Here is a 14032-nt window from a genome sequence, read left to right as displayed (position 1 = left end):
TGTCCGTGAAATCGTGGATAACATGAGGTGGGATCACGAGGGAATAAAGATTCGACGTTTGTGTATCGTAAATTTTATATAAAACGGTGGCTAAGAAGAGAAGGTTAGGGGTGGATAAAAAGATCATTTTCAATTTCACAACTTTATCTTTTTCCTTTAATTGTTATCGACAACCACTATTCTACCTTATTATTATTATTAATTACAATTTATTTCTAGCTTGTATGATGCTGTTATTTTACAATTTAATGTAAATTTATTTCGTAGCAAGAGGATAATTACAGGATATATTTTTAAATAATTTCGTGATTCCGGAAAATCTTTTCCAAGTTTCTTTCGTTACTTTCTCGATCGTGAAAATCACGAAATTCCATTAAATAGAAGGAACGGTTGTTAGGGGCGAATCGCGCTCGATTGTCCACGGTTAATTATCTTACACGGATAATTATTAAAAGAACGGCCGTGAGTGGGCGTGCAGGTATTCACGCGGTGACTTTAGATATGATTAGCCGTCGAGCGGAAAAACAGCTAGCATTAATTATCATAGTCGACGTAAGCATTAGCTTCATTAGCATCAGACCTTGCTTCGTAACGAGCCACCGGTTAGTCAAGTTCAATACTGTCCCAACGTTTCCACCTCGATAAAGAAGAAGTTTAAAGGTGTGTCACGCTTGTACAAATCTCGTTTCTGCGGTATCCGTAGGCGTGGAGGTTGGTTGAACGTGAAGTTTCGAGAGGGAGAAATAATTCTCCGTAAGGGTGACTTGCGAAAGTTTATTCGTTCACATATTTATATATATATATATATGTTTTTGCTATATCGTTTTTTAAAACGAGGTGATAACGAGGCCGCCAAACCGTTGTACAGACATTCATAAATTATGAAACGTTCGACCTATCTCCGTCGACGTTTCGGATCTGGCACGTGTCGAGGATAATCGAGCAGAGGATAAAATTTTCTGAAGTGGGTCAGCGTGTCAAAGCTCCGCGAGGATGCTTTCGATATCGGGGCTTTCTATGTATGTTAATCATTCATCGTTTTTAGCCATAGAAATGTACGTGTACTTGGAATTATCTTCGTACGCTTTAAATATTTAAAATTTTTTAACAGTGGTGTGCGAATTTGAGGGATATTAGAAGACGGATCTTCTCGAATTTAATTGGAATTTTGGAATAATAGGGACTGGTAAGTGAATATTGGGGGGTAAATAATGGAGAAGTTACTCGAGGATCTGATAATAACAAATTAAAATTCTACGGAATATTATAGGCAAAGAAGGTAAAGGCTAATCCGAAACTTAGGAAACAGTGTGAAATAATAATGATTTAGAATATTTTGTGGACGTGTGTAGAGAAATTAGGTCGGATATCGAAAACTGTCCGTCAAGATGCAATTTACCGTTTTGTTAGCGATCGAGCAGATTGGTGGGAAGCTGGAGGACGGTCAGATTGAAATGTTTCTCTCGTAATCGATTGGTCTCTAAAACTCGTTCACCAACTCGAAGCATGAATCCATCTGTGTCACGGACAATTTCCTTGTTTTCCTTGTCATAAAACAGTCGCTCAGAAATTTTTCTCTTCCTCGTATCCCATTTTCATGAGGCCTCGCGGCGACGTACAGGGTCGTAATCGTGCATAAATCTATATACACTTGTGTGCTTGTAGTGAAATCAAGAACGTTTCGCATATATTCCGTTTTCCACGTTTTAAATAAAGTAATATTAAAGCGGAGTTTTTATTTTGTTCGAGCGTTTTATCATTCGTGGATTTTTGCTTTTGAAATTTTTCTTTCAAAAACGATATTTACTTTTTCTTTTTTTTTCCTTTTATCGCAGATGCGTCGTTAATTATTATTTTATTTATTTATTTAAATATGATTCAAATACTTCGTTAAATGAGCTGCTAATCGATGCCACGTAGAATCTCAATTTGAAAAGAAAAAATAAAAAGTTCGGTCACGGTATGGTATCCTGTAATTAACCGGTATAAATAATGCGCTTAATTGAAGATGCTTGAATTTCAAATTAACTCCAGGCAGTGACTGAATTTCTATTTAACTTATTTCTTCAAACGAGTCGACAATTTTTGTTTGTTTACGGAATTCTAGTTAAAATTTTTGTTGAAAAAAAAATAAACGAAATATATGCAACCTCGAAAAAGTTTCGACAAAACGGGAATTTAAAATAAAATCGAATGCTTTTCTATTCGAATCGATAAATGGAATTGCAAAAAATGGGAAATTCGATAAAATAATTTGCCTTTTACAAAACTTTCGAATAATTATCAACGCTTTATTTCGTTTCATTTAAAAAAATTACTTCAATTTATCATTGTTCGATAGACAAGAACTATAAAATTCAAAAATTTTCAATTCTTCCCTATTGTAAATTATTACAATAATTTACACGATATGTTCCTTCAATCAGCTCTTGTCTCTCATCCTATTTACACTTGTTATCAATTAAAGGCTTAATAGCCCGCGATTTTCCCAATTTTCACATTCATTTGATCTTGTTTCCTTTCTCCAAGGAAAAACAAGGCTTTGAGACTTTGTTTTCACTTTCAGTGTTTCGCAAGAGTTACGCGACGAAAGATGAACTGGAGTTTCGATGAATAGATTTCCCTTTTCACGGGGACAGTTTCTTTTCTCCATTTCTCGAACATCAATAATTCACTACATCAATAATTCTTTGCGAATGTTTCTGTTGCGCAATGGATCTTAACCAACTTAGCGCGCGATAAAAATCTTCCTCGACTGCCGCAAATTCGTGCGTTCTGACTCATTTCCGTGCACGTGCGTTCCGCGCACGATTGTTTCCCGTTTCGTTTGTAGAACATTCCCAAACTTGAGATATTTGCGCAATTGTGGGTATCTTGTAATTAATTTGGATCGATGTTGGGCGTGTGCATAGTTTACATTTAAGAATCGCAAGGCTATTCGTGTTCTATTCAATATTTAATCGCAGTATTTTTTTTCGTGTTTTATTATCGGTATATAATTCGTATAAATTTTAATCTTTTGTTTTTTTTTATATTTCTGTCAATTTTGGAAATTGTTCCAAAAGGGCTTTCGAATAGTCATTTTTTGTGGTGTCATCAAATTTAATTATCGTTAAGTTTTTATTCATAAAATAGGGAAATATTGTAAATAAAATGCATATTTCGATTTAGATTTTTAGTATCACAAGTAGTAGATATGCAAATATATATTCATTAAATGTATTTTCAAGTTACGATCTGGATTTTGAAAATATTTTTCACAACTTTTGGTTGCTTCGAAGGCTACTGTGTTACAGATATACAAACAACACTGTTTTAGTATTAATATATAAAATTGCTTTTGTTTGCTCTCACATATGTATTTTTCCGAAATGTCCAAATAAAGTTTCGTTCAACTGATTTTATGTCCTGATATTAAACGAGAAATATAAAATCACTGAACGAAAAACAATTAAAAAAGTTCATCAGTTACAAAATTACATTTTATGGCAAGAAATTTTTAAATTTTTAAATATTAAAATCAACAACAAATCCACTCATCTGATCCCGTTCCATCAATTATAATACAAAAAAAATCTCGCTACAGTAAATTTCAAAAAAGGAAGAAAACAGAGCCTAGCCATAATCCATACCATAGATCTAGCAACGCTGACTAACTGGTCAAACCTCTCCTCTCCGTATGCACTATCTATGCATGCAAGCCGTAGCAATAAATAATCGGTCTTTGTTGAAAACACCGGCCCGTCCTCGAATTTTTCCACGATGGAACACCACCTCACAAAGCCCCTTTTCGGATCCTATCTCGTTCGATGCACGAGCCTCGTTCTGACTCATTCTGACGCTCGATGCAAACTCTTCTTCTTTTTTTTTTTCCACGATGCAACTGCCAACCAACACGTGCAATCATGTTTCACATAGACACGTGTATAAACACGTTTACAACCGGTTGGCGAATTACGAGCTGGAAACGCATCTCCCTCCCCCTTTGGTGCTTGAAAATATCCGCGATGCTCGTCGAGTGGATCTCCCTCGGCGCCATCCTGGCCAAAACGAGCACCCTCGTTTCCGAATATCAGACGTTTTACAGAAACTCTTCTCATCCCGCGAGAAAGTTTCACCCAGAGAGAAACGATGATACGACGAGAGGTTATATTTTTCAGACTTTTCTTTCGTCATGGGCAGAGTTTTGAAGAAATCAAACTCTTTCTTTTGTGAAATGTTGAATTTTTGGATTAGATATTCAAAGTGCATATATTACAAAATCAATTAGAGAAAAACAATCTGATTCTTAATACTCGACACAAGTAGTACAATTTGTATCGATATTGCCAATATCACTTTAAATCCTCGAAACGGATTTATTCGTTGGATTAATATAATGGTATTAAAGATTCAAATATCGAGGAAAGAATCTCTGTATTATTACCACGATTTTCCCCCCCTTATTTGCATCGAAAGTACGAAAATCGCTCACCGAACGAAAACGATTTGTCGTTCATCGAGATGTACAAGCGCCAGACGGAAATAATGAACTCGTGCGTAATAACGTAACGGCAGCTTCCTGCCAATAACACGGACTTTTATTGCGCGGTCCAACGAGCCAATGGTGATCGTAAATCGTGCTGGTATCGTGACAATAAAATCCAAAGGATGACGCGTGTTTCGAGTCGATCCACGTAATAAACGCGTGGAAACAGGATTCGTTTGCCAAAGCATTTTCACTCGACAATTTTCTTCTCTCTTGCTCCTTCTTCCCTTTCTTAACCGTGTGTCATCAGTTTCCACGAGTTGGCGGTGGCGACAAGTATGAGCTCGTGTAAATAGAATCTCCTCCAGAGGCGTTTATGTCGTGCATTAAAGAGGCGTGTGGTCGACGATGACTGATGACGACTTCGAGAGAATCGTGAAGAGGATTTAAGGCAATTTGTGGTTGTCGAATGGTGGGCAGTGGTTTTTATTTTGAAGTTTTAGGTTGGAGGGATTGTTTGATAATCGATTATCGATATTCTTGATTCGATTATGATGCTCGTTGGAAAAATATGGATTAATGATTCAAGGTTGGATGAATTGAGGGATGTTTGGTGATCGACAATCTTGATCATTGACGTGATTTAAGAATCGTTTGACGAAGTTTTATTGCGTAAGATGAATCGACGAATATTGGACATAGTTTGGTCGACGATTTAGAGCTTGGAGAATATCGATGATTTCCATGTGATTATAATGAATGATGGAAGAAGATAAATGGGTGTTTTTTAATTATCGTGCTTATGATAAATGTCAGAAATATACACGAGTGAAGGATGATGATCTGGGAAATGTTGTTCAAAGTTTAACTTGAGCGAAGTTTAATAATTGATAGATCATCGTAAATGATTGAGAGTGAACAACAGAAGTGATGTTAGTGATTGATCATTTGAGGAAATCTGTTTAGTGATTAATTTAGCGTATAACAATAATTATATTCGATGAAGAACAAATGTGACAAGATTTGATTAAATTTGAGAGAAGTTTGATGATTAATGGACGATTATCGTCGATCAATATTAAGAGAAAAGAGATACACGTAGAAATTATCGAACAAATAATTTGATCGTGCAAATATCAATGATTTTTGACGAAAGTTTTGTATTGTAACTAATATTTCATGAATGTAATTGAAAAATTAATTAACTCGACTAAAACTTTTCTGGATCATTTCCAATCGAACGATAGGAATTCAAGATTAAAGAGAAAAAAAAGGAAAGTTTCTACAAGTTGGAAAAATTACATCCTTCCTTTCTAGGAATGTTCGACATAATATTCTTTAGTAGTAAAAACCGATACATAGCGAGACGAAGTCATAACGCGAATTAAAATTACCCTCGACAAAAGTTGGCATGGAAAAGTTTCTAAGCTGGAGGCTCTTCTCAAAACTTTTCTCAACATTCTAGGAAAAAAATAAAAAATAAAAAAAAAAGAGAGAGAAAAACACTTTTAAACAGGATTTCACGGTTTCGTTGCCCAAGGGTATTCATCGTAACACCGATAGCGTTTGACGTTCTACTGAGATGAAATTTTGCATTACGTATTAAGTGTGTGCAGAAGATGAGAAGCTTTAATAGAATAGATAATATCTGTAAGGAGGATATTGGTGGTGGAAATTTCCTCTCGCATCCATCGTTGCAGCGAGATTACGAGGGTGGTGTCGCGTTTAACATCATCGGATATATAATAGAGAATCGATAAGGAAAGATGATACTTCGATGTAATTGAACAATTCTGATGTGTTTCTGGCTTTTCTGGCTTTCGTAAGCGTGCAATGAAACGTCGATTTTTATTTTCTATGAAAATATTATTTTGATCAAACGCATGGACAATATTATTTTGAATATAAATCGATCGATACATTAATGATATCGACGATAATTTATAAATTTTTATATCCATTCAATATTGAAATATATCGAAAGAAAGTTTCTCTTAACAATAATAATTTACATTAATAATTAATTTCTTACGAATAGATAATATTAAAATGTAAACATTTTCAGGTATAAGAATTACGTCCGAAATATCTTTCCAAACTACGTCATTATAAAAATCATTTAGCCCTCATCTCGATTAACGTGTAATCGATGCAAGGCTATTTATCTTCTTTAATATTTATCGATGCCAAGTGAGGAGAACGTAATAGGTTGGTGATGTTGGAAGGATGTCATCCTGAATATGGAGAAGCTGCGATCGGCCTTGAAGGGAATATAATCGGTGGCCGTTAAGGGGAGGAAGGAATCGAAGTAGTCAGGTATCGTGTGCATTTATATTTATAAACGGTGACGTGTACCCTCTCCGATTCGTTGCTGATTCCTCACAGTGAACATTAGCGTCGCCACGTTGTACAATTAACCAAGTATTTCGTGACAGGACTGTTCGAGTGACAATTGTTTTTTCGACGAAGGGACGAGGTGTGAATCCTTGGCGATGCTATGGATGCAATTAGGGAAGGATGTTTTATCCTCTCTGAATTTTAGATTTTTAGATTTTAAGGAAGGAAGGAAATTTTGTTGAATTCTTTTTTGAAAATTGCTAGGACATTCCAACATTTGGAATATTCAAAATGTTTTTGAAGATTCGAAATTAGAATGTTTGGATTTCGAAATTTTGAATATTCCAGTGAAGGTTTAAGAATTGTCTCTTCTTATTTCAAGTTTTATATAAAAAGAATAATTTGTTTCATACGATCCCTCTCTTGCTTCCAATAAATGTATTCATTTTTTTTTCTCCAAACAATGAGCAAACGTCCCCAAACACAATTTTTATCTAATGAGATTGTTCCACAAAACGGGTTCCACAAAAAGTAACAATTTCTTTTTCTTGACTCGTAAGGAGGAGGAGGAGGAGGACCAATTGCGCTTTAGCATTCCGGCTGGCAAAGGGAATTTGCACGGAAATTGAATTGCATAATGAAGACGGACAGACGTTCGCGACAATAGCGACGAATAGCGAGCGATTCAATTTCCAAGTTGCTACGTATGGAGAACTTGGTGGAGCGCTTCAAAAGCGACAACTTTCTCTGGCCATAAAACCGTGAAAGTCTAAACTCGTCCCTAATATCCATAGTCGTTCAGTTTCTCTTCTGGAATAGTCAAAAATAAGTAATTCCAATTGCGTTCGATCTAATTTTACTTAATATCATAACGTTATTATAGAAATGCATACTTTTTTTTTACAGTTGCCTCTGGTGTAGTAGTAGTAGTAGGATTTTTAATATGGACTACTAGAAAAAAAACTATGCTATTCGTAAAATTTCAATTATAGTAATTTTTCTAAAATTTGTAATTTTGTAAATAGGAATGGGGGAAGAAAATGTACGAACAAGTTTCATAGATGGTAATAATTTTTTTGCTACTTTATTCAAGATTTTTCCATTTTCTATATAAAAGTATTTAACAATACTTTAAAATTTCAGGAGTATGTACTTAACTTATTTCATATGATTCAAATGAGCCGATCTCGTTGCGCAGGGGTGAGCGTTAAACCAATCCCTCGACGACGAACGAAAACTCAATTGCGAAAGAAATATAAGTAAGTAGTTGAATTGTTGCCAGAGGCATTAAAGAAATGTTATTCTAGGATTATCCGTTGTTTCAAGTCCCGTACTTATTGCACTCAGGATAACAACTTCTGAACAAACATATCTCTTCTTTTGGAACATCGTACTTGTCAACTTTACACACTTCATCGTTTATACCTCTTTTTCGCATGCCCTTAATCTTCTGCACTCGATCGTTGGTACGTGATTTCTTTCTTTTCTTTCGTAGTTGAGTGTCCAAAATAGGATTTCAAAAAAGAAATTTAAGGGCGTCATGGTTCGAGAATGATTGTTTAGATTCGTGAAAGATTCGAAGAAACTTCACGAGGGTTTGAAATTCTTTTTTGTTCATAAGAATTTCGTCGAAATTTACGTGCGAGTTTCAATATTTTATGATTCATAGAAACTTTTTGAAGATTTTTAAACTTCAGAAATTGTAATTCCTCTAGTATCCCACTCGATTCCTAGTTTTCTTTAATTCCAGATATTTCTTAATATTTTCTATTCGTTCGAATATACGGGATGTAATGTTAGAATTAACGTAGAATCGCATTAACAATTTTTTAATTATATAACAATCCATAAACCTTCAAATAGTTCAAATACTGGGAGCACGAAAATAACGAAGGTTAAAAAATGCAGGAACGTCAAAATGACCGCATCCGAGCTTCTAGTGTTAATTATTCACTAACTCACTTATATCTTCCTTCTCTCTCTCTCTCTTTCAGTCACCAACCTCGTTACTTTCTCTCTCGCTCATTCTTTTCTCCCAGCATCTCTCTTTCTCTCTCTCTCTCTCGCACACACATTTCTTACCTCTTTTAATTCCCTGGCAAAAGGGGTACGAACGAGGTTTGCGGTCGGAAAGCAGGCCACTAGGCAAGGTAGAAGGGCGAGGGAGGGAAGGAAGGGGGTGGAAAGGACATCTAATGCGGTCTTTTCTCGGGTCGAGGACGAAAATGGCAAGTAGTGAAGGACGATTCCACCTTCTTTCTCTCAATTTTCCAACTCTTTCTCTTTCTCTCTCTCTCTTCATCTCCTCCATTTCCAATCTCCCTTTCTCTCGTCTTTACGCTTTCTTTCCGTTTCTTTTTTATTTTTTCCAGACTTTATCGCTCGATTTTTCTTTTACTCACTTTTCCTTCTTCGTTTTAGTCTCTTTCTTTAATCTCGTGTTTCGCGTAATTCCGTGTAATGGCGGCGAACATTTTGTTACCTTCATGGACTGTTTCTGATTCTGTAGGCTGCAGCTTACGTTCAGATACTCGATTCCTTAGCAGGATGGAGCTTGTTACTTTCTACGAGTTTGCTTTGAAAGCTTGTGCGCATTGTGTGTATTTGGTTGGATTCGTTTCATGGGAAATTCAGGAAATATGGTTAAATTGTGGAGAGCTGTGAGAGTTGAAGTAATTTTCGAAATTGTTGATTGAAAAATTTTATAAGTTCGTTAATAGGAGCTGTTTTAATTTATGGAAGTTAGAGAGAGAGAAACTTAAACAAGTTTCAAAATAAACATTTTAATTATAGAAATAACTTAGTAATTGATTAGTCTAGTTTAATTGATTCCAGATGAAATAATAATAATATTGAATCTTTATTTGAAACATTCAAATAAAAGTTTAATAATCTCGAGGAACATATTATGAATGAAATAGTTTCAAAAATATTTGACAATATGTTCATCCTGCATAGAGTTGATAAACTTATTACACTTTATGTGTGTTTACATGCCTTGTTGGATCGTGTTTCTGGACGTTTGCTCGGGCTTCTCCTCTTGTTGTTGCCTCTGAAAGGGATATGTTGGCTCGATCATTATTCGTGGATGCTGTTTACGTCAGTTTCTTCAATTTCTGTTGCGCTTAGTTTCGATTTAGTTCATAGTTTCATAGTTGATGAATATATTTGCATGAACTTCCCCTATTCCAGTTTTGCAACGGAAAATCACGATTAAGTTTTGAACTAGGATCCTCTTCGTTTCCGCGAAGAAAGTAAATTGAAGTGTCGATGTTTTGCTCGAGTTTGTTGCAAAGCAAAGAAGCACTTTTTGAGAGAGTTTTGAGATCGTGTTTAGAATTTGGATAAATTTTTTTATAATTTGTAAATTCAATTATATATTCTATACTCGATTTATGATTTTTCCAAGTTTTAAAGAGTATGTAGAGTGTTCTTAATAGAATTTATTAATTATAAAAGTCGAATACATTTTTATCATATTTGATATTCCATGTTTTGATATTCTATATACGTTTTAAAAATTCTGTAGTTATATTTGCTCCAACTCCAAGAGATATTTCTTGCTGTAAAGAAAGAGGATTTAAATATCCTTTTATGTTGTCGTATCAAGTTTATTGCACGTGAAGATACTTCTGCTTTTAAAAGTAGATTTGAGATAGGTTTCAAAAATGCTACAGTGAGCTAGAAAATATTGAAATCGGATTTCATTGCTTTTCGAAAGTTTGGAAATGGTTCGAAATATCTTCCAATTTTGATATTTCAACTATCGGTACTAATTTTAAAAACCAATTTCTATGCGACTTTGCAGCAACTTTTTTGAATCGTCGTAGCGATTTATTGTTATAATTAAACGATAAAAATTTTTATTGTTCTCTGAGTTTTTATATCAAGAATATAAAAATAGAAATCGAAGAAATAAAATAGAGGACAACAACAATACTCGTTCTTTTCCCCCATATTCTTAATTAATCACCCACGTTCATTCTTCTAAAAAAAAGAAAAGAAACTCTTTAAGAAACCCTTAGCATGTAACCTCCATCGCGAATTCTTTGCAATCAGAGGCATCCCCAATCGCAAGATTTCTTGAATAGAAGCAATTACTACTACTAGAAGCCATTCATCCCTTTCTTTTGCTCCCCAACCAGCGTAATTCTTGATTCGAACGACCGATGTGTGGCAAATTTGGTTTGAGTCGGGGGTTGCATCGTCGAAATATCGCGTGTTTGCGTAAGTCTTAAAGGCATAGGTGGCTCAGGGAGGGGATAGCGAAGTGTTGAAAACGTGAATCGTATCGTATCGGTTAGATGATCGAATAGATTGTCGAACACTTTTCAATTTCATCGGATTTTTTCGGTGCCTCGATCGTCTTCCGAATGTAAATATGGATATCGGGGAACAGGATAGATAGGGAAGGATTTTTAACCGAAATTTTCTTATGGGATTTTTGATCCTATTCTGTTTTTTCTTTGTTGCGTGGGATTGTTATTGGATTTTTATACGTTGTGGAACGTGGAAGGATGTTGAATTTGAAAGCATTTTGAAGTATTTTTAATTTTAAGGGATTTGAAATTTCGAAATTGTTGATTTTTTTTAAGAAAATTGAATTGAAAATCTCTTAATTAATTTAAATATTATCTATCATCTATCATTGTAAAAAAAAATATTCTTACGTGACTGTTCATTCAGCTTGAACATGCAATGTTAAATTTAATTATTCAATCTAATTCTAGCGATGTCGAGTTTCCTCCCTCTTCCTGTTTCGATTTAATGAAGCAGAAACACTTTGTGCTGTGGAATCGTATGTAATGGATCACAAGGGAGATTGTCAAACATGCATTCTAGCAGCATTTACAATATTGACCGATTTGGATCTACCTGAATGCGTTACAATCGTGTCATATGAATTAAATGATTAATTCAAACTCGGACAGAATTAATTAATTTATTCGATTAGATCAAAATTTGAGTAAATCCATCTCGTGACAATGTTTTTTTCCCCCTCTCTTTTCTTCTTCTTTCTACTTTCTTCTTTCTCTGAAATTTCATCAACTAGATTTTGTGTAGTATCTCGTGTATCTATCTCTTTCGATAGAGAATTTATTACGTTTCATAATCGAATCTCTTCCTTTATCAGATTCAAAAGAATATCCTCTCTCTTATATTTCTTTGAAATAGAAAGTGTATTCCATTTCAACGATTAAATTACTGTTAACGGAAGGACGAACTATTATAAGAAAGAAAGTCTAATAAAAGTATCATAAAAATAATAATAAAAGTGTAATAAAAAAAAAAATGTGAAATTTTCGAATTAATATAAACTTTCTTTCCAAACGACCTTTTGAAATTTCAACACTCCTTTCTTTGCTCCTTTCAAATTCCACAACTCCTAGAATTTTTTCTCAAAAGTTTAAACTTTACTTTTGAGATGGAGAAATCGAATATTTCGACAATTAAAAATTTGCCAATGAAACAAATTTGAAAGGAAAACACGAAAATCATATTTTTCACCTCAACGAGAGATCGGCTCAAACCAATCCTCGATCCGTCGCTTTATCATTAGACAAGAAACATGGCGCTCGTTCTTGTAACGACGAGAAGGAAATCTTGTATCTAGGGGGTTGGAGAAGTTTATTCAGCCGACCAGTCGATTCGTTTCACGGGACCGTGATTCCGGGGGATGAGAGGTTCCCATGGGTCAATAAAAGCCAGTCACGAACCCTTTCGACGGAAATAACGTTTCACAGTGCACCACCGCGTGTATTTCCTTTGCTAGCATTATTTTTGCTAGCAAGATTTCACAAGGCTATCTCGGGGCTTGTTTCTACCCCTCTCCCTTCCTGACAAAGATTTTCACGCGTCGATATTTCTAGAAGATCTTGGATCAATTTACTTCTTCTTTCCTTTCCCCCCACCCCTTTCTTTTTTCTCTTTTTTCAATCTCTGGTTTCTGTCTGTCACACGCGAGAAATTGGCGAGCAGTGAAATATGCGGGCTATTTATCTTCATAACGTTATTCTCGCGCTTGATATTGTTGGTAGAGGGATAAATCAACTCTTTTTTTTTCCCCCTCTCTCGCTTCAGTTTTAACGCTAGATGATTGAAGTTTCGTGAAATATTTATTTATATCGAGAACGTGATTCGTATTTCGTAATTCGGTATTTTTATTGTAATAATTATTCCACTATGTTCTTCTATTATTATTCTTATTCTCGTCGTTTTAATTTATCGTTGTATTATTTATAAAATTTGTTAAGAGGATAGATTGGAAAAAGTAAAGATACATATTAATATTATAACGATTTTTTTTAATCTCCTCGAGTTTCAAGAATTTCTTCCAAATGGAAGCCTCAGTTGAATGAATTGTTTCTTCTTCAAATGTTTATTTCTCGGAAAATAATTTCTCGTATTATATAAATCTCAAAAGTTATATTATACCTCTTCTTTTCTAATCCTATTTAGAACTCCACTTATAAACAAGAGAACTTAATTTTAAAAATTAATCTTCTACAAAATTAATTGATATATAATCGACTTTCTGAAACTAATCATTGCCAATATTCAAAAAATATATTCAAGAGATGTTCATTAGAATTTCATTAGACTCAATTATCATCATCATACAATTACTTTTTAAATATTCTCATATTTCGAATCAAACCGATGAATGGCTCCATTCAGATGAACCGCGCCATGTTGATCGTTGTCCACCTAATCTATGATCGGCTCGACTAATGACTCGTTAGAGGCTAGTTCTTTGGATCGATGATTTTTTTTTTTTAAGACGTGTAGTAACAGTAACTACACGTACTCGTGACACACGGATAGAGGGGGGAGGCCAAGAGGGTTCGTACACTTAACACGCGTGTCAAGTGGCTCGGATGGGGCGAGAACTCGAAAAGTGGAGCACCAGTGACAGGAAGACGAAGAAAAAGCTTCACGGTAGTTAGGAAACTACCGTGCCGAGGAAAACTCACTCTCTCTCTTTCTGTCTTTGACTCTCGCGTTTCCTCTTCCTCCCTTGCTCGTCTTTTGTCTCCGACCCTTCTTTGCATACTGGGCCACCATTATTCCGCCTCTTTCCCTTCTTTCGCCGAGAGATAAAGGAAGGCGCGGGGTCAACCTCTGTGTGATCGTCTCATTGTCTTTGCTTGAAGCTTTTCGAGCTTACCTGCCTGATATTTTTCTTTTTCAAGAAGGTTGAAACATTGTGGATGGACGCGCGATGAC

General features: G+C 35.0%; 1 protein-coding gene and 1 long non-coding RNA gene across 12 annotated transcripts in view; both read left to right on the top strand.

Annotated features, from left to right (window-relative positions):
• Positions 1 to 14032, top strand: part of LOC107993301 (kinesin-like protein KIF13B) — a 125456-nt gene that overhangs the window by 21970 nt on the left and 89454 nt on the right. The window lies entirely within an intron of this gene.
• LOC107993303 (uncharacterized) overlaps positions 1202 to 14032 on the top strand; it is a 37237-nt gene continuing 24406 nt past the window's right edge. Inside the window, exons 1-5 of the long non-coding RNA XR_009831551.1 lie at positions 1202 to 6290; positions 6534 to 6784; positions 7366 to 7634; positions 7712 to 7869; positions 7949 to 8064. This is a non-coding gene — a long non-coding RNA (uncharacterized LOC107993303). The remainder of the gene's footprint in view (positions 6291 to 6533; positions 6785 to 7365; positions 7635 to 7711; positions 7870 to 7948; positions 8065 to 14032) is intronic.

This window comes from Apis cerana, linkage group LG10, assembly GCF_029169275.1.
Source record: "Apis cerana isolate GH-2021 linkage group LG10, AcerK_1.0, whole genome shotgun sequence".
NCBI classification, from domain to species: Eukaryota; Metazoa; Arthropoda; class Insecta; order Hymenoptera; family Apidae; genus Apis; species Apis cerana.
This window is presented reverse-complemented; position numbering and strand designations above follow the sequence as displayed.